This window comes from Polypterus senegalus, chromosome 8 (genome assembly GCF_016835505.1).
Source record: "Polypterus senegalus isolate Bchr_013 chromosome 8, ASM1683550v1, whole genome shotgun sequence".
NCBI classification, from domain to species: Eukaryota; Metazoa; Chordata; class Cladistia; order Polypteriformes; family Polypteridae; genus Polypterus; species Polypterus senegalus.
The window spans coordinates 160,906,398-160,931,672 of NC_053161.1; the positions used below are offsets into that span (position 1 = coordinate 160,906,398).

General features: G+C 41.4%; 1 protein-coding gene and 1 pseudogene across 1 annotated transcript in view; one reads left to right on the forward strand and one right to left on the reverse strand.

The window, feature by feature from the left end:
• The window catches only part of LOC120533660, a 19,661-nt pseudogene extending 16,847 nt beyond the window's left edge, over positions 1-2,814 (forward strand).
• The window catches only part of LOC120533295 (zona pellucida sperm-binding protein 3-like), a 215,011-nt gene that overhangs the window by 32,032 nt on the left and 157,704 nt on the right, over positions 1-25,275 (reverse strand). The gene's annotated exons all lie outside the window — the stretch shown is intronic.

The following is a 25,275-nucleotide window of genomic DNA, read 5'->3' on the forward strand; positions in this document are numbered from 1 at the left end:
AATGTCTTTACAGGTCTTGCCCATAATCCTTCAAGTGTGATTGAGGGTAGGAAGTAGTCAGATTTTGTGAGATGACTGAACTGTCAAAGGCAAACACACACACCAGTTAGAGGCCTGTACAGTCCTTTAATTTTAATAGTCATGTGGTGACTCTCATATTTTTAAGTTAACATTTGGGGTGCAATGGTTTGTTATAAATGCACTTTGGGAACATTACATGTTAAAGTTTTTAACTTAGTGGTATTAGTAGTTTCTCAATAGTTACTGTTATTTTCTAAACACTGTTTTGTTTCAATACACAATACCCCTGCCATTTGTGTTTGTGTTTTTTCATGGCCATATTGTTGTCAAGTGCTTAGGCAGTGAATGACATCAACACACTGGGACTATTTAAGATGGTGACACCCATTAGTTAATGAAAGAGAAAGAAAAACATGCAAGTAGTGATTCTCTTTAGTATCACAAAACCTATGGTTGTGTTTTGTCCAACAAAGTTGTGGCACCAAAAGGCAACACAGGGAACTTATTTAGTACCAGCTGTGCCATTTTTGAACTGATTAAATCAAGAGAATAAAATTACAAATTGACTTGAAGCATATAATAAGGAAATAAAAAGCAACCAGTACTGATGCCACCTTATTCCTGCTTGATTGATTCAGCCAGTGTTTGGCTTGTTACTATGTGATATCCCGCCACGGTGTGTTGTACAGGATGACATTCTGTGGCACTTTTGGGCATGTCTGTTGTGAATTGGAAGTACTGTGGGCTTCATTTGTATTGTAATCACTGCATTGTGCCCTTAAGCTGTATATGTCCTGGCACTGACCTCGCTTCACAGCCAAGTTATTTACAAACTGTAATTTTCGTGGGCAGTAGTAGTCGACGGAGGCCAGATGTCAAAAGTGTCCTTTTTCATTTGATTAACTTAATGTCAATGTAATTAAAATTCTGATACTTTGTTTCAGATAATAAGGTTTTCAAAAACATTGGAACTCTAACTGAATGTAAGGTTTTTTATTAATAATATACCGATCAGCCACAACTTTTAAACCACCTTTCGAATATTGTGCTTCCATGCTGCCAAAATAGCTCTGACTTATTGAGACATGTTAGATCTATTTTGATACTTCTTAAATTCACTGTTTTTTTTTTAAAAAACTATTTATATTTCTGCAGATGTTCAAGACAGTGGCAGTTTCTCCTTAACTTCATCAGCTCAGTCGTCCCTTCAGTGCTCATTAAAAAATACACCAGATGATGAAAATACAACAACATCAACATTTGGACCAAGTAGTTTGATGCCAGATTCATTGCAGGACAGTTCTTTGCCTGGTGGGAAACTGAAGAGGACAGATGACAACAACACTCAAGTACAGGTATACAGTACAAATTTAGCAAATGTGTTAGTCTGTCAAGAGCAGAAGAAAACTTTTAAAAGCATAGCTGAAATCAAAGATGAGTGGAGTTATACAAGACAGAAGCCATATTGTTGTCCAGAATGTGGGAAACAGTTTTCCACCAACAGTTCCTTACAGACTCACACGAAAACTCACACCAGAGAAAAGCTGTACTGCTGTTCTGAATGTGACAAGTGTTTCTCTACTAACAGTAATCTTCATATTCACAAAAGAACTCACACTGGGGAGAAGCTATATCAGTGTTCTGATTGTGGCAAAAGTTTTTCACGCAGTTACAGTCTTCAGAAGCACACACGATTTCACACTGGAGATAAACCATATTCTTGTTCTGAATGTGGCAAGCAATTCTCTGATAGGAGTAGCCTTCAGGTACACAGAAGAATTCACACTGGCGAGAAGCCATATTATTGTTCTGAATGTGGCAAACTTTTCTCTGACCGGAGTAGTCTTCGGAAACACACAAGAATTCATACTGGAGAGAAGCCATATCAGTGTTCCGAGTGTGGCAAGAAATTCTCTGTTAGGAACCATCTTCAGAGGCACAAAAGAACTCATACTGGAGAGAAGTCTTATTGTTGTTCTGAATGTGGCAAAGCGATTCTCTGTTAGGAGCAGTCTTGAGATTCACTCGAGAATACACACCGGAGAAAAACCATATTGCTGTTCTGAATGTGATAAGCAGTTCTGCAGCAAAAGCAGTCTTCAGACTCACTCAAGAATTCACACTGGAGACAAGCCATTTTTCTGTTCTGAGTGTGGCAAGCGATTCTATGACAGTAGCTATCTTCAGATCCATGCAAGAATTCATACGGGGGAGAAGCCATATTGCTGTAGTGAATGTGGCAAACAGTTCTCACACATTAACAGTCTTCAGAAACATAAAAGAATTCACAAAGGGGAAAAGCCATATTGTTGTTCTGAATGTGGGAAAAGGTTCATGGTTAGAAGCCATCTTACGATCCATTTGAGAAGTCACACTGGAGAGAAGCCATATTGCTGTATTGACTGTAACAAACGATTCTCAACCAGCAGCAGTCTTCAGAAACATAAAAAAATCCACACTGGAGAGAAGCTCTTTTGCTGTTCTGTTTGTGGTAAAAGTTTCTTGCATAAGAGCCACCTTCAAAGGCACACCAGAATTCACAGCGGAGAGAAGCCTTATCGCTGTTCTGAATGTGGCAAACAATTTCCATACAGTAGCAGTCTTCAGAAACATTCAAGAATTCACACTGGTGAGAAGCCTGAAAAGGAAAGTTGGGTGGAAATGGAACGTAGGAAGGAGAAGGAAAGGAGGAGGGAAATGACTTTAACAGAACAAAGAAGATTCAAGGAAGAAATTCATACCTGGCTGCTCATCTTCAAGAATAAAAATGTTCCTCTCCCACCTTTGCATTAGAGAAGGTGATGGAGGTAGAGGTGTACCAGCCACATAGTGGAAGAGACAGAAAACCACTTAAAAATGTAACTTGAAGAAATTGAAAAGGACTTGATACATTCGAGTGGTCAATTGAAAATAAAGAAGAGACCATATATTGTTACCTTTGGCAGATCAGATCATGCCATTCATAGAGTCTCTGACAGCTGATGAGCAATGAGTGATCAGCCAAAAGTAAACTGCATTCAGTGCCCATAGACTGAGAAAAGCCATGCTCATTCAGATCTGCAAGAAGAACAGAGAACAGCAGTGACAGCACCCAAAATAAAGGAGAAGGAGAGTTCTGGATCACACAAACAGCAGAGAGGCTTATATGACTTTGAAGCAACAACAGATGTCTGATCGATGTCTCATCTTTAGTGTACCATGTTGGAGTACCCACACTGATTAGTTGACAAAATACAAAGACTGAGAAGAATCCATTCAGATCTGCAAGAAGAAGAACAGAGTAAATCATTGACAGCCACCAGAAATGAAGGAGAAGGAGAGTTCTGGATCACACAAATGACTCAGTGACTTGTGCCAGAACATCTTTGCTGCACCATGATGGAGTACCCCACACTGATTAGAAATGCTTTATGTTTACGTTACTTTTAAAGTGCAATAGGAAATTTGAAACGGCACACTACAGCTGTAGTAATGTTGTGTAATCAGTCTTTCTCCGCCATTTCTAGTCATGTAATTTGATGTTCTCCCGGCAATGAGATCCAGCAAATGCAGATTCTAATTTTGACATGAGCACTGACTAGAAATCATGTAGTGTAACCCCTGCTTTAGAAGAGCTAAGAGGAGGGGATTCAAAGACAGCAGAGTGAAAGTCACATTAACAACAACCAGACATTGCAAGAGTTTGCCCCTGATGTACAAGAAGCAGCAATCCAGGATCACATGACATAAAAAAGGCACACAGAAATACACTGAAGAATTTTGTTATACAGAATCATGAAGTTTTATCTAATGTGAATAAGGCCATACCTAAAATGAAGTAAAACACTTTAAAATATATTAGCCAGAACAACACAGGATCTAAAACTGTGTGGTGGGACTCGTCACTTATAAAGAAACAGTAGACATGAAAGCCTACTCACCCCAAACTTCATTGAATTAGAGAACAAAAAAAGCCGTGACACGGGGAGATGGCATTAATGTATGGAAGGAGTGCGGTCACAAAGTTCTTGCCCGAGTAGAACAACCAAAATCACAATATTGCTCACCAACTCACAAAGACCTAACTGGACTTCAGTTTCTACTCGGCATTATTGCAGGAGTCACACTTGTTATTGTAAAATCCTGCAACTTAAAGTGGGAAAATACCACAGCTGTTCCATCTGCTACTGGCAATATTATGTCATTATGATTTGTGTGTGCGAGGAGAAGCCAATAATATGACCAGTCAGCTGTAAGCCTCATCTGTTTGAACTTGTACAGTAGTATCTTACACCTGAATGAGGAGATAAGAAATAAAGGCAGGATGAATTTGTTTTAAGCTCAGATATGGAGTCTTTGCTTTTATTCTCCAATTGTAATTGATGTTTCTCTTGTTCTTCCATCTGCCCAACTGCAGTTTCTTCCTCTTCTTCTTTTCCCAACCCATATGTGAGGTTGATGTGCTGATCAACATTCTCCATACAACTCATTACTGCACATCTTCCCCAGTCAGACCCTTTTCCTTCAGATCTTCCTTTCCTTTATCCAACCACCTCCACTTTGGCCTTCCTCTTATTTCTCTTCCCCTGGACTTCCATTCCCATCACTCTTGTTCCCTACATGTTCATCATCTCTCCTCATCACCTGTCCACACCAGTTCAATCTGCTTTCCTATACTTTCTTAGATTTTCTCCCACTTTTGTTGTACCTCTGATGGTCTCATTTCTTTTTCTGTCCTTTTGTTGTTAAGTTACACATCCATCTCAACATTTTCTTTACTGACACATCTAACTTCTTCTCCTGTGCTCCCTTTACTGCTCATGTCTCATCTCCGTACATCACTGCTGGTCTTAAAAACCTGACCTTTAACCTTCCCCTTAATTCTTTGTCCACACAACTCTCCTGATACCGTCCTCCAGTTGTTTCATCCCCACTACACTCTATGGCTTATCTCATAGGCACCATCTTTTTTCTAAATGACCTCTCAAGTTCAAGATCTTGGGGTGCTACACTTGGCACAAGGTTGAATATGTGCAAAGCATTCAATCATTCAATTTAAAGTCTTTTATTGAGCACATTTATCTCATTTAAAATTGTCCAAAATGTTTCCAGGGTAAGATCCAACCTGCAAACATTGCAATCGAGCTCCAGCCTCACTGGGCCACATTTTTTGGGCCTACTCCAAATTAACATCATTCTGGACCAAAATCTTTAAATTCTTATCAGATAGTCTCAGTGTCACAATCCCTCCTAATCCACTAACAGCTGTGTTTGGTGGGTTCACAGAGGGCTTAAAGTGGAGAAGGACAAACAAACTGTAATTGCCTTTACTTCACTATTGGCATGTAGACTTATCTCTGCTCAACTGGAAGAATCCTAACTTACCTCTTTTAAGTCAGTGGGTATCTGATGTTTTATATTATTTGAAATTGGACAAAAACAAATTCTCAGTTAGAGGATCTGTGCAGAACGTTTTTTAAAACCTGGCAGGATCTAATCAATGACATTTTAGAATAAGCTTTTAAATTGGGGGACAAGGCTCCTTTCTCTCTTTACTGCTGTCAATAGTTTGCACTGGCTGTTGGCCTTCCTGTCTTTCTCATGGATGGGGGTTGATTTGAATTTAGCTTTGTTAAGTTTGACTTGATTGTATGGAACATTATATGCTTTTACTAAATTCAATAAAAGATCAAAAAGAGGGAATATGGAACCTAAACACACTTACACACACACTGGACAAGTTGGTCATCAGTCAGCCTAACCTCATCAATGTCTGGAGCCAGCAGAACTCTTCACATTTCATCATAAACTGGTAAGTTTTGATTTTCTCTTGTATTTTACTACAGTTGTGCTCTAAGGAGACCTTTTGTGAAGACCATAATATAATCACGGTGCTGGAGAATGGTGACGTGTTGCATGTTGATTGGCACACACAAGTAAGAACTTAACTGTTCTCCATACCTGTGACAACAAGGACCCTCTCAACTATCATGGTCTGCAGGACTTGGTAAGAAAACTCCCAGAGAGGAGATGAGTAAGAACAATCCACGCGGGCAGTGCCAGCTGTATTTGTACCAAATCCAAATGAAGGGAGGATTCACACCACATGTCTTATCAGACTAACTGTGTTCATTCAGTAATGGTGATGTATACACTGAATATTTAAGTTACAATAACGCTTTGTAGTGTTTGAAAAGCTGTTGAACATAACAACTTAGTTATAGCCCCAGGATTAGGTGTTGACTTACCTGAGCCACCCAGGTCCCAGCTCTCACATATGTGACTATATATATATATATATATAATTTACACTCTTTGTTTTAATTTATGTGCAATTAACACTTGTGGTGTTAGATATTCTATTTGAATGAATCCACTAAACTTCTAGACTCTGCATTTGGAATCGGAATTAACCTAATTTGCCAGGCTTCAATTTGAGCTCAGTTACTTTCATGATGGAGCAAACTATGCATCTTCTGTTAAATCTCATATCCCCTGTTGAACAAAGGGACTTTGCCTGTGAGGTTTTTCACTTAATATGCAGAACCTCTTTTTCTCAGATACTTGTTCAGCCAAAGTGCAGCTACTAAAATGAGAACTCCATTGGAATGCCACATCTACAATCTCTAATATCTACTATCTTCAACGGAGAAGACATCCAGAGTCAGTCACACTGATGAAGGCACATCTACAGCCCAGACCCATCTGGATCTTGAGTCATTTACCGTTATGATCAGAGTGAATAATGGCCATAACACTACCTGTGTACCAATTATGGATAACAAAAGTCCAGACTTACAAACTCAAGCAACCAATGTCAGCTACTTCATTTATAGCTCCCCTCCCCTCCAACATTATTTCTGTGCCATCTGCTTCACTGAAATGCTTACTTTAACATTTGCTCTTTAGTAGCATCCCTACTGTCCAGGGATGGGTGGTAAAAAACGCCTGGAGAGAACCTTCCACTCTTAAGGATAACCCTGTGCTCGAGTGTAAGATGATGGATGAGGGTGCCATGTTTGGGTTTGGACTCAGTAGGGAGCACAGAAAGACAACATCAAAGCAAGTCTTTCTCCCAGCAGACTGTCACTAGCGTAGGAGACCATTAGATGGGAAACAGTGAGGGGTGTAACTGCAGTACAACCAGCAACCATAAGGTGGCACCAAACACCAAACCACACAACACAACACAACAGAACACCAAAGAGCAAAGACCGGGCACTTTCATCATCCTTCTGAGTGCCAGAGACCACTCGGTGGTCTCTACAAGAATGGAGATGAGTTTGTCTACTGAAAGGATAGAAGTAAGTATGCTGAGTATAGATTTGGTTCCATGATAGTTGGTAACTTCATGTTTTTAGTTTGTAGGCTTCACCCCCAACAATCTAAATGCCTATTAAGTGTTTATTTAGGTTTCTTCCATCATTAAACTGTGGGTACTCACCTACAGAGTGGGGCAGGTACCAGAAGGGGAGACAAACAAAACTACCAAAACCGGACAGAAAAATAAACAAAATTCAATTCAATAGGCCAAATAAAAACACCTATTTCTTTTTGTAATCCAAGATCAACTTCATGTTAAAAAATAATGACGGAGCAGTCACAGGCATGGTCAGTGTTGGTCTCAAAATAATACTCATTACCATCTCTGTATTGTTTCATCCAATTGACCCAAAATGGTGCTGAACAATAAATAATTTAAATCTATGTAAATGTAGGGGTAAGCGTTCTCTTATCACTAGTAATCCTAGTATATTGGAGATATTTTGACAGTATGGAGTTAGAGCACCACACCTTTACTAAGTGCAAGTGACATTTCGAATGAGAGTGATGTACTTGGCAGGTGTTTTGTGTTCTTGTGTGCCATCACTGCCAAAATTAATGGAGAGAGAAGGCAGCAAGGTAAGGGTGGGACTTTGTTCCTCCAGCCAATGGGAGTACTCAATGCTAACCAGCCAATTGTGAGGCACACATGGCTCAGAACTTACCAAAAGTGTGGATTTTTTCCCAAAAGACTCTGGATGTGGAAGTGTAGATCTGCACTCCATTGAGGAGGTTGTCACTTTATATTTTACGTCAGTCTTAACACCTGGTTACACTAATGTGGCAATTAGGTTTGGGGAGGTCATCTGACTTATTCAAGTAAACCATGTGACAAAAACCTGCAGTCCAATTGGCTGTCCAGCAGAGGTGGGGTTGTGGAGGTCTGTAGCTCTTTAGCTGAGCTGAAAGAAAGCTGACTAAAGAGTTAGAACAATGCCCACATGCACACACACCCATACATATATATGGTTTGAGTTTCAGTGTTGTCTGCTGGTGCAGTTAATTCTAAGTTGGCTGCCCCGCCCAATGTTATATAAATCTTTCTGGCTTCTGAATGATTTGTTCTGAATCTTTTCTCATTGTTTTATGTTGGTAGCTCCATACATTCAGTGATTTTGCCCAAATACTGTGTTGGTTATTCGGACTTAACTTGAGGTCTGTACAGTATGTGTTCACATCATGACATGTCATTTTCTAATCCGCTTAATTATGGAAAGGGTCATGGTGGGGTGCAGTAGCCTATCCCAGCTAGAATTGGGGGCAAGGTAGCAACAAACCCTGGACAGGATGCCAGTCAATCACAGAGCACACTCACACACACACACACCAAACTCACACTGGAGTCAATTTAGCGTTGCCAATTCACCTAACCTGCATGTCTTTGGACAATGGGAGGAAATCCATGCAGAGATGGGGAGAACATGCAGGCTCCACGTAGGGAGGGCCCTGGACCAAACCCCTGGTCTCCTCACTTTAAGTCAGCAGCACTACCACCACAGTGCTATAGTGTGCTGCCTGTTGTTTGTGTTCAAGTTCTCAGCAAAAGAACTCTAGATATTCAACATCCCTTTTCATGTAGCATCTAGTTATTATTTCTATTTCTTCACTTACCTATAATTATTTTTTATTTACCTATTTATAGTATACTTCTTTACCTTTCTTACACTTGTCCTGTGTTTATGTATATGTTGTACTGTTGTCCTGTTACTTCGTTTTACCGCAAGTTTCTGTGCGATGGATGAGAAAGAAGATTTCTGGAGTGAGTTGGATGAGGTGATGGACAGTATACCCAAGGGACAGAAAGTGGATTTCAATGGACATGTTGGTGAAGGGAACAGAGGAGATGAGGAGGTGATGGGTAGGTATGTTATCAAGGAGAGAAATGAATAAGGTTAGAGGATAGTGGATTTTGCCAAAAGGATGGACATGGCTGTGGTGAATACGTATTTTAAGAAGAGGGAGGAACATAGGGTGACGTACAAGAGTGGAGGAAGATGCACACAGGTAGATTACATCCTTTGTAGAAGAGTCAATCTGAAGGAGATTGAAGACTGCAAAGTGGTGGCAGGGGAAAGTGTAGTTAGGCAAAAGGAAGACTGCAAGGTTGAGTTTAGGGAGGAGATACAGTGCATCTGGAAAGTATTCACAGTGCATCACTTTTTCCACATTTTGTTATGCTACAGCCTTATTCCAAAATGGATTAAATTCATTTTTTTCCTCAGAATTCTACACACAACTCCCCACAATGATAACGTGAAAAATGTTTACTTGAGGTTTTTGCAAATTTATTAAAAATAAAAAAACTGAGAAAGCACATGTACATAAGTATTCACAGCCTTTGCCATGAAGCTCCAAATTGAGCTCAGGTGCATCCTGTTTCCCCTGATCATCCTTGAGATGTTTCTGCAGCTTAATTGGAGTCCACCTGTGGTAAATTCAGTTGATTGGACATGATTTGGAAAGGCACACACCTGTCTATAGAAGGTCCCACAGTTGACAATTCATGTCAGAGCACAGACCAAGCATGAAGTCAAAGGAATTGTCTGTAGACCTCCGAGACAGGATTGTTTTGAGGCACAAATCTGGAGAAGGTTACAGACAAATGTCTGCTGCTTTGAAGGTCCCAATGAGCACAGTGGCCTCCATCATCCGTAAGTGGAAGAAGTTTGAAACCACCAGGACTCTTCCTAAAGCTGGCCGGCCATCTAAACTGAGCAATCGGGGGAGAAGGGCTTTAGTCAGGGAGGTGACCAAGAACCCAATTGTCACTCTGTCAGAACTCCAGAGGTCCTCTGTGGAGAGAGGAGAACCTTCTAGAAGGACAACCATCTCTGCTGCAATCCACCAATCAGGCCTGTATGGTAGAGTGGCCAAACGGAAGCCACTCCTTAGTTAAAGGCACATGGCAGCCTGCCTGGAGTTTGCCAAAAGGAACCTGAAGGACTCTCAGACCATGAGAAACAAACTTCTCTGGTCTGATGAGACAAAGATTGAACTTTTTGGTGTGAATGCCAGGCGTCACGTTTGGAGGAAACCAGGCACCGCTCATCACCAGGCCAATACCATCCCTACAGTGAAGCATGGTGGTGGCAGCAGCATGCTGTGGGGATGTTTTTCAGCGGCAGGAACTGGGAGACTAGTCAGGATAAAGGGAAAGATGACTGCAGCAATGTACAGAGACATCCTGGAAGACATCTCTGGAGAGATCTTAAAATGGCTGAGCACCGACGCTTCCCATCCAACCTGATGGAGCTTGAGAGGTGCTGCAAAGAGGAATGGGTGAAACTGGCCAAGGATAGGTGTGCCAAGTTTGTGGCATCATATTCAAAAAAACGTGAGGGTGTAATTGCTGCCAAAGGTGCATCGACAAAGTATTGAGCAAAGGCTGTGAATACTTATGTACATGTGATTTCTCAGTTTTTTTATTTTTAATACATTTGCAAAAACCTTAAGTAAACTTTTTTAATGTTGTCATTATGGGATGTTGTGTGTAGAATTCTGACGACAAAAATGAATTTAATCCATTTTGGAATAAGGCTTTAACATAACAAAATGTGGAAAAAGTGATGCACTGTGAATACTTTCTGGATGCACTGAAGGACAGGCACTGGGTGGCAGTGAAGAATTTCCAGACAGTTGGGCAATTGCAGCAGAAGTAGTAATGATGACAGCTAGAAGAGTGCTTTGCGTGACATCTAGACAGAGGAAGGAGGAAAAGGAAACCTGGTGGTGAAATGGGAAAGTACAGGAGAATATACAGAGGAAGAGGATGGAAATGAAAAAGTGGGATAGTCAGAGAGATGCAGAAAGTAAACAAGAGTACAAGGAGATAAGGTGCAAGGTGAACAGAGAGGTGGCAAAGGCTAAAGAAAAGACGTATGATGAGTTGTATGAGAGGCTGGGCACTAAAGAGGGAGAAAAGGACCTGTACCGATTGGCTAGACAGAGGGACCGAGCTGAGAAAGATGTGCAGCAGGCTAGGATAATACAGGGTAAAGATGGTGTGGTGTTCGGCTGGGGGCTTATGCCCAGCTGGGACGCCTGGAAGGACCGGGAGAGGAATTATACCTCCCCTGGGCCACGAGAGGGCAGCTGCCCTGGTCTGTATGGGGGCCACGGGAACTGAGCATGGAAGCTTAACCCACCAGGGTGTGCCCAGAGGATTGAGGAGCCCTGGATGTCAGCACTTCCGCCAACTTACAAAGTTGAAATGCAAAATTTAAACATTACCCCACTAAATTAAGTTATTTCCGATCACTACTTAATTAAATTTGATTTAGTCCTGCCTTTGCCAGCGCACTCACAGATTAAATCAAAGACAGTGCGACATCTAGATTGTAATTCTGCTTCAAAATTCATAGATACTTTGAGTAAGTCGAGTGTAATTGTGGAAAACCATTTAGATGAGTTAACATCAAATGTAAACGTGGAAAACAATTTAGATCAGCTAACATCACATTATAATGTGACCTTGAGAGATGAGAGAATTAACCAATGGGAATTCAGATCTACAGTGCCAAATACCAACAGATATTAGCAGTACAGACTTTATGAACTTCAATGAGAAAATTCAAAATATAAGATCTCAGCATCACAGTACAAACTGCATACTAGCTTATCAAACCCTGTCTCGCATTGCATTCACCACTTTAGTTATCTTAATCCTGTAACTGAGCAGGAAATCTTAACTTTAATTTCTAAAATGAAGCCCACTACTTGTTCCCTAGATCCAGTGCCAACAAACTAGTAAAAAGTGCAATGGATGTTCTTGCAGCATCTATTCTTAAAATTATCAGTAGTTCATTATTGCATGGCACAGTACCTGAAGCACTAAAAGTGTCAGTCATTAAACCATTACTTAAAAAGTCAGACCTAACTGCACACATACTAAATTATTATATACATATTTCAAATTTACCCTTTCCCTCTAAAATACTGGAAAAAGTAGTCGCCAATCAGCTTCAGTCACACCTTACGCATTACAATTTATTTGAGAAATTCCAGTCTGGTTTTCGCACTGGTCATAGTACAGAAACAGCACTAATGCAGGTTGTAAATGACATTGTGATATCCTCTGTTGAAGGAAACTCCGTTTTAATTATGTCGTTAGGCTTAAGCGCAGCATTTGACACCATTGACCATTCTATTTTACTGCACAGGCTAGAAAACGATGTTGGGCTTACAGGCACCATGCTCACTTGGTTTAGTTCTTGTTTATCAAATCGATTCCAATATGTACAGAAATGTGCTGACAGTACTCCATCATTATACACAGAAGTTCAATATGGTGTCCCACAGGGCTCAGTACTGGGACCTTTACTGTTTTCACTTTACATGCTTCCACTGGGATCTGTCATTAGGGAACATAGTGTTAATTTTCACTCATATGCAGGTGACACCCAGTTATACCTTTCATTTAGATCAAATAAAGTTTCTCTGATGTTGTCTTCAATTAGTTGTGTTAGTGAATTCAAGGAGTGGATGGATGAGAACTACTTGTCTTTAAACACCGATAAAACAGATGTTAATTGTTGGAGGGAATGACGCTGATCACAACAATATTTTGTCATCATTTAACTCGGTTGGAATCCTCATTAATTTTACTGAATCAGCCCGCAATCTAGGAGTTATCTTTGACACTAGCATGTCATTTAAAGCGCACATTACAAAGTTGTCGAAATCATGTTTTTTCTTCTTAAAAATGTTGGGAAATTAAGGCACTTTCTAATACATCCTCCAGTTAATCCAAAATGCTGCTGCAAGAATTATTACAAGAACAAGAAAATACAAACACATAACTCCAGTTCTTAAATCCTTACATCGGTTAAGTTTAGGGCAGATTTCAAAATCCTCCTTTTAACATATAAAGCATTAAATGGCCAAGGTACGGCTTAATTATCTGAACTTATCATGACTTACAAACCGGAGCGCACATTAAGATCTCAAGATGCCGGTCTGCTTATGATTCCAAGAATTAATAAAATAACAGTGGGAGGTCGAGCTTTTAGTTACAGGGCCCTTAAACTATGGAGTGGTCTGCCTGCTACTATAAGAGATGCCCCTTCGGTTTCAGCTTTTAAATCCTGGCTGAAGACTCACTACTTCAGTTTAGCACACCCTGACTAGAGCTGATGATTAACTGTACAGACTGCATCTCTGTTGTTAGTCATTAGCATTTAAACATAAGTAACATGATAATTATAATTTGTTACTAACCCTCACCTCTTCTCTTTTTCTTCTCGGTACTCAAATGTGGCACTCGGTGCCACGGCCTACCTGCCAAGTTGTTTTACCTGCCTAAGGTAAAGTCATCCCTGATGGAGGATCACAGGAATCGTGTGGTACAGGGGTCCTTTCATCGGATTGGCTGGCCCAGCGCTGTCCAAATGGGGGAGGCAGCTTGATGGCTGAGGTCTCCAGGACTCTAAACAAATCCAAATCATATTATGTGATATCATCTACTGTTACGTTCTGGTCCATACTTGTAAAATTTTTATGTTTATACTGTATTGAGGATTTGTTCTGATCTGTGTATTTTACTGTATTGACCCCCTTCTTTTTGACACCCACTGCACACCCATCCTACCTGGAAACTGCCTTTCCCAAGGTTTCTTCCATTTTTTCCCTACAAGAGTTTTTTTTTGAGAGTTTTTTCCTTGTCTTCTTAGAGAGTCGAGGCTGGGGGGCAGTCAAGAGGCAGGGCCTGTTAAAGCCCATTGCGGCACTTCTTGTGTGATTTTGGGCTATACAAAAATAAATTGTATTGTATTGTATTACCAGGGACACCCGGAGTGCTTCCACATGCTCATGTGGCACTTCCGCCACACCAGGATGTGCCACAGGAAAATTGTCAGAGGGCTCCTAGAGCATGTCCGGGTGGATATAAAAGAGGCTGCCTTACTCATTTTGGGGAGCCAGAGTCGGGAGGAAGAAGACAACACTCGGAGGAGAGGAGTGGAGGCGTTGAAGGAAGGACTGTTGGAAGGCCCGGACTTAAGCGTGTTTGGTGCAGGGACACTGGGTTGTGTGCTGGACTATTGTAATAGCATAAATGAATGTGTGCATTTTGGAGCTGCTGGTGTCTGCCTGTTGGTGTTCAGGCTGGTTTATCACAGTGGAAACATACAAGCGAGAAGAGTGTGTTGAGCAGATGGAAAGAGTACTTTGAGAGGCTGATGAATGAAGAGAATGAGAGAGAGAGAGAGAAGAGGTTGGATGATGTGGAGACAGTGAATCAGGAAGTGCAACGGATTAGCAAGGAGGAAGTAAGGACAGCTATGAAGAGGATGAAGAATGGAAAGGCCGTTGGTCCAGATGACATACATGTGGAAACATCGAGGTGTTTAGGAGAGATGGCAGTGGAGTTTTTAACCATATTGTTTAAGGGAATCTTGAAAAGTGAGAGGATTCCTGAGGAGTGGAGAAGAAGTGTACTGGTGCCGATATTAAAGAATAAGGGGGATGTGCAGGACTGTAGTAACTTCAGGGGGATAAAATTGATGAGCCACAGCATGAACTTATGGGAAAGAGTAGTGGAAGGTATGTTAAGAAGTAAGGTGATGATTAGTGAGCAGCAGTATGATTTCATGCCAAGAAAGAGCACCACAGATGCAATGTTTGCTCTGAGGATGTTGATGGAGAAATGAAGAGAAGGCCAGAAGGAGTTGCATTGTGTCTTTGTGGACCTGGAGAAACCATATGACAGGTTGTCTAGAGAGGAGTTGTGGTATTGTATGAGGAAGTCGGGAGTGGCAGAGAAGTACATAACAGTTGTACAGGATATGTACGAGGGAAGTGTGACAGTGATGAGGTCTGCGGTAGGAGTGACGGATGCATTCAAGTTGGAGGGGGGATTACATCAGGGATTGGCTTTGAGCCCTTTCTTATTTGCAATGGTGATGGACAGGTTGACAGACGAGATTAGATAGGAGTCCCCATGGACTATGATGTTTGCTGATGACATTGTGATGAGACCCTGGAGAGGTGGAGATATGCTCTAGAGGGGAGAGGAATGAAGGTCAGTAGAAAGAAGACAGAATACATGTGTGTAAATGAGAGGGAGGTCAGTGGAATGGTGAGGATGCAGGGAGTAGAGTTGATGATGGTGGATGAGTTTAAACACTTGGGATCAACAGTACAGAGTAATGAGGATTGTGGAAGAGAGGTGAAAAAGAGAGTGCAGGCAGGGTGGAATGGGTAGTGGAATGGGTAGTGAAGAGGGTCAGGAGTGATTTGTGACAGACGGGTATCAGCAAGAGTGAAATGGAAGGTCTACAGTACAGTAGTGAGACCAGCTTTGTTACATGGGTTGGAAATGGTGGTACTGACCAGAAAGCAGGAGACAGAGCTGGAGGTGGCAGAGTTAAAGATGCTAAGATTTGCACTGGATGTGACGAGGATGAACAGGATTAGAAATGAGGACATTAGAGGGTCAGCTCAAGTTGGATGGTTGGGAGACAAAGTCAGAGAGGCGAGATTGCATTGGTTTGGACATGTGCAGAGGAGAGATGCTGAGTATATTGGGAGAAGGATGTTAAGGATAAAGCTGCCAGGGAAGAGGAAAAGAGGAAGGCCTAAGCAAAGTTTTATAGATGTGGTGAGAGAGGACATGCAGGTGATGGGTGTAACAGAACAAGATGCAGAGGACAGAAAAATATGGAAGAAGATGATCCGCTGTGGCAACCCTTAATGGAAGCAGCTGAAAGAAGAAGAAGAAGAAAAATAAGAAGAAGAAGTAAAAGAAGAAGATTAGTGTGTTAGCCACTAAAGAACTGATTAATTTCACAGTTGGAGTTGCAGTCCTGCAGCAGGAGTCCCACTTATTCATACACTGGTGACTTGACTTCTGGGGTTAAGAGGTGGATAAAAGTTTTGAGTCTGAGTCCATAGTTCCTAATTCAAAAGTTACTGCTATGTATCTGAATCAATGAAAAGTGATCTAGATTAGTGTGGCATATAGAAGACCTCACTGAGAAGAAAACACTCATATTTTGCTTGATTCTGAAGACAAAAACCTTAAGAGGTTCAAGAGATTTAACACAATTTGCAATGATGGAAATAATTATGAAATATATTCCTGGCACCCTTCTTTTGTCATCTTTTTTATGTTTGCCTCCTTTAGTAAGGTTAAAAATGAGAAAGATTCTAACTTTTCGAACGTGGGAGTTTGCTTTAGTTCCCACTGGCTAAGATGGCTTTTCAGTAATACAAAGTCCATGGGCTCAGATCTCACAGCTGCTAAGAAGTAAAAAACAGCCAGGAATGAATTCCCCACCACAGACCAGATTCACTACAGGAGAGGGTAGCGTAGAGAGAAGATGAGTGTAGAGAAGCTGAAAGAGAGACAGCCAGCTACGGCAAAAGCGTTGGCCTCACAGTTAGAAGACCAACTGGCTGTTGCCACCAGAGTGCTCTCCTTTAGCTCAATTGGCCAAGGTGGGTCTATTCTGCTATTAGAATATTAGAATGTGAGGTCACATCCAGCTGCTTCAAGTGAGGACATGCAACTGCGGGAGACACTATTGGAACAAACTTCTCACTGGTGACAGCGTGTTCATACTGTCTTGCCATGCATGTGTGTCAGAGGACCTTGCAGCCTCAGGTGAGGTATGTGTTAAACCCCCGAGACAAGAGGTGACGCTGCCACTATCACTATCTTATCCTTCTTCCCCCACAGTGCCAAGATGCCGCTGCTCCCACAATACGATCCCAGGTGTCCTGGAGGGAGGCATCACATTTTGGCCAGAGAAAGGAGTGAGCCGGAGCTCCAATAAAGTCACTACATCCCTCATGTGATTACGATTTCCTGCAGAAGGGGCACACACCTAGGAGGGCTATTTTTGTTCTTTGTTTCTTTTTTTTTTCTACTGGTGGATAAAAGGGATGACCCATCATAAACTCTTTCCCTTTTTCTCTCTCTCTCTCTCTCTCTCTCTCTCTCTATATATATATATATATATATATATATATACAAATTGGTTCGTAAATATATACATTGGTTCAGATATATATATTGGCTCAGATACATTGGTTTGAATATATACATTGGTTTTAATACATCCATTCAGATATATATATCGGTTCAGATATATACAGTATTGGTTGGGACACATTGGTTCAGATATATACATCGGTTTGAATACATCCGGTCAGATACTGTATATACATTGGTTGAGATATATAGTTTATAGGTTTGCATAGATCCATTCTGATATATATATCGGTTGATATACATTAGTTTATATATATATATATATATATATATATATATATATATATATATATAGGTTCAAATTGCACCTAGCTGGTGACCAGGTAACCAATAAAAGAAGCCCAACAACTGCTAAGTTTGTACTCGAGTTTCATATTTTTATCCTCTGAGCTTAAACTTACAGGCTTAAAGTGTTATTTATTATTCACCATGATGAAGGCATGTTTTAGTGAATTTATAACAAAGTATATAAAGCTTAAGAGAAAATGTCATATTTTAAGGCATAATAATTTTTCTGTTGTTATGCTCAGGTTGTTTCCTGCTGATGGCAAACTTAGGAAGCATATGATTTAGAGCAGAAATGAATGTGCATCCTGTGCACGGAGTGTGCTCTTAATACACCTAAAAAGTCACAAGCTCCTTAACTGACAGGATTGTCAATCAACCTAGTGGGCGGGGCTAACTGTGGTTATTAAAGGTAACGTTATTACATGTCCCGTTAGCAAGTGGCTGTAACCAATCATGTTAAAAGGTTTCTGATTATGTAATGAATTCCTTGGAATTGAGATCTGATCAATGAATTTTATCCCAGCGGACACGCCATTCCTCTTTAACACGTGCTAATAAGATATGCTGTGTTGCCTGTTGCAAGACTTAGATAGTAATGAATAATGACTGACGCTTTCTGCTGCCTGTCTTTACTGCCTATACAGGACACCCAGTGGTGGTGGGGGATAGGGGTGGTGCCTGTTGAATTTCTTCCACACCGGCCACAGTCTTCAGTGTCATGAAGCTCCAGGTGTGTGTCCAACTTAATCAAAGTAACATCTGACCAACTCATTGATTATGAAGTTATGGTCAGTTACAGCAGTACATCTAAGCAGCATGATGAGCTGAGGCAGTTGGGTGTCTGGCAAAAGTGAAAGTCCTGAAGCACTGACTGAATACGTTAGTTTGGAATGAACATTCACTTATTTTGTTACCATCACTGAATCAACACAGTTTGTCTGATTAGACATGTGGTGTGAATCCTGCCTTCATTTGGATTTGGTACAAATGCCACTGGCACTTCCTGGGAGGATTGTTCTTACTCATCTCCTCTCTGTCAGTTTTCTTCCCAAGTCCCGCAGACCATGACAGTTGAGAGAGTCCTTGTTGTCACAGGTACGGAGAACAGTGAAGTTCTGACTTGCGTGTGCCAATCAACATGTAACACGTGTAACAAAGGCGCTTTCTTGGCGCCCAACCCGACACAGATGGACACGGAGGCATACACAAAATAAAACGACCATTTATTTTTCTTCACCTGTGGGGCACGTCTTCCCCATGTCCCACGGGCACAGCACAATCCCAAAAACACCAAAACAAATACAAAAACCACACTGATTCTTCCTCCACTCCTCACAGGCAGCTTTGCCATCGTCGTCGTCGTCCTCCTCCTCGTCCTTCTCCTCCTGACTCCGGCGCCTTGATTAGTGGCTTCGGGCTTCTTTTACAGCCCACCTGGAAGTGCTCCAGGTGGTAATTGTCCTAATTAGCCTGCACATCCATATGTGGCTGCATTCCAGCCCACACAGGCTCAGGAAGCCTTGCAGCTCCCCCTGGTGGTGGCCACAGAGCCCAACAGGGATGAGCTCCAGTGTAACATAATTGTGGCCCCAATGCAACCCAGGAGGGCTGTCACAAATTGTTCCGGGACGTAATGTGCCTCCCAAGGCTGCTCCCCCGGACCCAGTGCCAAAGGGGTGTCCTGGCCAGGCATGGGTCCCGGCTGTCTGAAACACACGTCACCATTCTCCAGCACCGTGATTATATTATGGTCTTCACAGCAGGTCTCCTTAGAGTACAACTGTAGTAAAAATACCAGAGAAAATCAAAGCTCACCAGTTTATGTTGAAATGTGAAGAGTTCTGCTGGCTTCAGACAACAATGAGGTTAGGATGACTGACGATCAACTTGTCCAGTGTGTGTAGGTGCAGCGTTTCTCAACCTTTAAGTATTTGTGACCCGAGTTTTCATAACAGTTTTAATCGCCCCCCAACATTTTTTTGAAATGTAGATGCATATTTTATTATACCTTACTTAACTTTTATTGACATTTATCCAACTCAATATTTATTGTTTTAGTATCAGAATGCAGTTTAAGTTCATTTGTTTTGGTTTCAACAGATTTTTTTTTTTAATATTTTTGATTCTTGTTTTCTTTTTTTCACATCTTTGCACCCCTCTAGGGGGGCCCACCCCACAGGTTGAGAACCCCTGTGTAAGTGTGTTTAGGTTCCACACTCAATCTTGTGCCAAGTGTGGCACCCCAAGACCTGGAACTTGAGAGATCATTTAGAAAAAAGATTGTGCCAATGAAATAAGCCGTTGTGACAGATTGGGGGCGCTATCGCTCCCTTGAAGCCCTGTCCAAGACTCCAGACACCAGATAAAAGTCCAAATGTTGACTTTATTTAAATGCCACAGTGCACAAAAGCACCCTCTCCTCCACCATACTCATATAACTACCCACAATAATACAATCCTCCACTCCCAGACGCATTGCCACCCTTCCACCCAGCTCAGCTCGCCATCTGGGAGCTCCCACAGTCCTTTTATACTCCCTGACCTGGAAGTGTTCCCAATCCCCAGTCCATGAGATTCTTTATCACTTCCAGGTCCATTTCCAAGTCCTTTTCTTCACCCCGGAAGCACGTCACTTCTCCCATCGCTCTTCCTATGACGCACTTCCGGGTTATAGGGCACATATGACTCTTTGCCCCTCCCTGCAGCTCCCTCTTGCAGCCCCTGTGGTATGCAGCAGGCCCGTGGATAAAAACTCAATTGTCTATGATTCCCTGCTGGTCTTTGGGGCGCCTCCATACTGCAGGGAGGGCTCCATCTGGCGGCCTGGGGGTACTGGCCGGGATGACAAGCCAGCCATATACTACACCATATTCCCTCTTTTTTTTATCTTTTGTTGAATTGATTAAAAGCATGTAATGTTCCATGCAATCAGGTCAAACTTAACAAAGTTAAATTCAAATCAACCCCCACCCATGAGGAAGAGTGGAAGGCCAACAGCCAGACAAAAACTATTAAGCGTAGTAAAGAGAGAAAGGAGTCCTTCTAAATAATCTAAATGCTTGTTCTAAAATACCAGTAAACCCCCGATTCTGTAAAGAATCGCAAATCCAAGAATGGCAATCACTTTCTGTTCCCTCCAATATTTGGAGTGAAGAAAAATCATGGAGGGTGGGTGCGTCCTGGGAAAGTTTTCATTTAATTAAATAAACATATTTGTACTAAAGCGGTTTCTTTTTGGAGCCATGACTTAGCTGGTTCTGGTGTTTCAGAAGCGCGTTGTAGGCGCCTGCGTTCATTGTTTATATCCATGCAGTCTCGTTTTGTGTTTTTCTATGGTTGTGTCGTTAGCTAGAAGTCGTTTGCTGAAGTGACCATAGAGGTGGATCTGGGCTTGGAGGGCTACATTACTAAACGAAGGTGGTATATGCGGTGGTGTGGGCGGTCGCGTTCGGGCAGCGGTGGTAGTGTGTACGGTTTGCTTGTGGCCTCTGGCATCTTTGCATATTTACAACCTGGCGTGCACGCTTTACCTCAAGTTAGTTTACAGGTCGTGTTGTGTTGTTTGGGCGCCACCTACTGACTCTGGGAAGCTGCTGGGTTTGACTCTGGGGAGTTGAGGCACAGTGTGCGTGCGCTTTCGGTGAATCTGGCATCCGTGCATGTATACAACCTTCATTTAGTAATATAGATTATTGATTAGGTCCTGCCAGGTTTCTAAAGAGGTTTGCACAGATCGTCTAAGAGAGAATTAGATTTTTTCTAATTCCAAATAGTATATAACAGAGGTAGGCAATGTCGGTCTTGGAGAGCCGCAGTGGCTACAGGTTTTTGCTCCAACCCAGTTTGTAACGGCAAACCACTTACCCAGTCTGCCCACTACACTACCAAGACTATTCTTTGGATAATCTGAGGCTTCTTGATCTAATAACTAGCCGTACTGCTTACTAGTTGTCCGTTTTTTTCCCACACGATGAAATAACCAGCAAACAGTAGACAGGAATGTAAAATCAAGCACGGATATATTGTAAATGATAAGGACAAACAAATATTCAATACCGTAGATATGTGCATGCAAAACACCACTACCCCAATGACACAAGCGACTAATTACTACTGTATATAAAAACACGAATATACAAATATTTACAAAAACCCTCCATTGCTCCTAAACAATAAATGGAAACATGGAACACAAATACAAACACAGATTATTTAAACACAGCAACTGAAATGTGGTGATAAATGAGTCCAATTTTAATAAAGTCCGGCGCTATTGATACTGGTTCTAATGTTATTGTGCTCCTTCCTGAAAACAAAATGACCTCACTTTGAAAGTCTTTGCTGTGGTGAATCAAAACCCCAGGGTTCCTCGGTGCTGGCTGTCGTGAAGATGAATCGGATGTTGAAAAAGCAAGCAGTGGAATAAAGCAATGATCGGCAGTGATGAAATGGTAAATAAATGGCTAAATTGTCATCTGTTTGCTCCTCTCTCTCTCTCTCTCTTTTCTTCATTTCACTACTCTTGTTGAAATACAGAATGTCCCAGATGTCACTGGTGGATCTAACAGGTGATTTCCGTCTTGGGTTGAGGTCTCCCTCCATCATCCTTCCCCTCTTCACTTACGGGGACAACATTTACTGACGCACATAACAGACAGTAAAGGGGACGATGAAAACAAAACGCACTCAGCACAGACAAAAAAACAAACAAAAAAAAAAACCAAATGCTTATTATTATGTAGCCCTGCTACAAATTTCTTAATGAGAAGTCAATTATTTCTGATCAAGCCCTTTTTGCTTAAGTGATAGTTTGACGCTTCATTTTAGTGGTCTCGCTTGTTAAGGTTCCCCCAACCTTAATTGCTTACTTAAGTCTTAAACAGCTGCCTTCACTGTCTTTAATGGCTCCTTATTAACAGTAAGATGTAAATGACAAAGAAGCCAGCAGTTCTTTATCTAGTTTGTTCACATTTATATCTCTGTGTGGTCATTATGCACTGTTTGGTTTGTTAAATCACATAATAGAAAATGTGACAGACTGAAAATGATCAGTTTTTGTCTTCAAATCATTTGGATGATACCCTTGCAAAGGAAAAAAATGTACAAAATAAGAACCTAACTTTGCAGACTAACAAGTCATAGCATTAAATAATGTCTGTGATTGGGATGCAACTGTGTTGGAACTCAAACCTGCAGCCACTGCGGCTCTCCAGGACCAACTTTGCCTACCCCTGGTATAGAACATCAGTTACCCACTGACTTAACAGAGGTGAGCTAGGATTCTTCCAAGTAAGCAAGTTAAGTCTACATGCTAATAGTGAAGTAAAGGCAATGACAGTTTGTTTGTCCTTCTCCACTTTAAGCCCCTCTGTTACCAAACACAGCTGTTAGTGGATTAGGAGGGATTGTGACACCAAGGCTGTCTGAAAGACATTTAAAGATTTTGGTCCAGAATGATGTTAATTTGATGCACACCCAGAACATGTGACCCAGTGAGGCTGGAGCTCGATTGCAATGGTTTGCAGGTTGGATCTTGACCTGGAAACATTTTGGACAGTTTTAAATGAGATAAATGCACACAATAAAAGATTTTAAGTTGAATAAATATTCAACCTTGTGCCAAGTGTAGCACCCCAAGACCGGGAACTTGAGAGGATCTTTTAGAAAAGAGATGGTGCCAATGAGATAAGTCATAGAGTGCAGTGGGGATGGAACAACTGGAGGAAGACATCAGGAGTGTTGTGTGGTCAAAGAATTAAGGGGAAGGTTAAAGGTCAGGTTTTAAGACCAGCAGTGATGTATGAAGATGAGACATGAGCAGTAAAGGGAGCACAGGAGAAGAAGTTAGATGTGTCAGAAAACAGAATGCTAAGATGTATGTGTAACGTTAAAGGTTATATTTTTAAGACTGTGGTAAGACCAGCAATGCTTTATGGGCAGGAGAAGAAGTGGCAGAAATTTGAATGTTGAGTTGGATGTGTGGAGTTACCAAAAAAATAGACAGAATAAGAAATGAAATAAACAGAGGTTAAACAAAAGTGGGAGAAAAATCTAAGAAAGCAGAGGAAAGTAGATTGAGGTGGTATGGACAAGTGATGAGGAGAGACAATGAATATGTGGGCAAAAAAGTGATGGGAATAGACGTACAGGGGAAGAGAAAAAAAGAAGAGGGCCAAAGTGGAGGTGGATGGATAAAGGAAAAGAAGATCTGAAGGAAAAAGAGTCGACTGGTGAAGTGGTGCAGGTGAATGAGTTGTATGGAGAAGGCTGATCAGGCACATCAACCCTACATATGGGCTTCTTGTAAATCAGGAGCAATCTCTTGCAATGTCTGGTTGTTGTTAATGTGACTTTCTCTCTGCTGTATTTGAATCCCCTCCTCTTAACTATTCTAAAGCAGGGGCTACACTGCATGATTTCCAGTCAGTGCTCATGTCAAACTTAGTATCTACATTTGCTGGATCTCATTGCCTGGAGAACATAAAATTACATGACTAGGAATCATGAAGGATGACTGATTTCACAACATCCTGATAACTGTAGAGTGCTGTTTCAGATTTCCTATTGCACTACAAAAGTAATGTAAAGGCAACACATTTTGGCAACCCATTAGTGTGGGGTACTCCACCATGGTGCAGCAGAGATGAGACATCAAACAGACATCTGTTGTTGCTCCAAAGTCATGTAAGGCAGTCCGCTGCGTGTGTGATCCAGAACAATTCTGGTAGCTGTCACTGCTTTCTCTTTTCTGCCATTTCTTGCAGATCCGAATGGATTCTTCTCAGTCTGTGGGCACTAAATGCAGGTTACTTCTGGCTGATCACTTGTTGCTCATCAGCTGTCAGAGACTCTATGACCAACATCAGAGTCCAACCTGTCTGATCTGCCAAAGGTAACAAGATATGGTCTCCTCTTTATCTTCAATGGACCACTGGACTGTATCAAGTCCATTTCATTTCTTCAAGTTACATTTAAGTGGTCTGGTGCCCACTGGACGGTACACTGCAGGTCTTTCCTTCATCTGAAGATATTGCATGACCTCTATCACCATCATCTACTGGGAAAGGAACCTTTTAATTCTAGGAGATGGGCAGCCAAGTATGAATGTGTTCCTTGCATCCTCTTCATATTGTTAAAGTAGTTTCACTCCTCCTACCTTCTTCTTGTTCCTTCCTTCCTTTTCCTCCCAACTTACTCTTTTCAGGCTTCTCTCCAGTGTGAATTCCTTTGTATTTCTGAAGATTGCTACTGGTGGAGAATTGTTTGTCACAATCAGAACAACTATATGGTTTCTCCCCAATGTGATCTCTTGAATAAACTTCTTATAGCTGAACAGAAGTTGGATTGCGGCAGCAGAGCACTGACCTCCAACAACTTCATCATAGTGGAACCGCAGTCTACCATACAAAATGTCAGTTACACAATACCAGCCATAGCAATTTAGAGCAGTTTGTGTTTAAAAATTAAAAAGCTACATCATCATAGAAAATAGTCAAATTAAATCTATTTAAAACAGCACAATTATTTATGGAATAATAAAATATTTTACTAGAAAAATACATATAACATTGGAAGGAAGACTTAAACCCGATTGCACCATAACAAATATCTTCTAATTAAGGAAACAATCAGCTGTAACACCAATTCCATGTTGATATGTTTCAAGCTTTGTA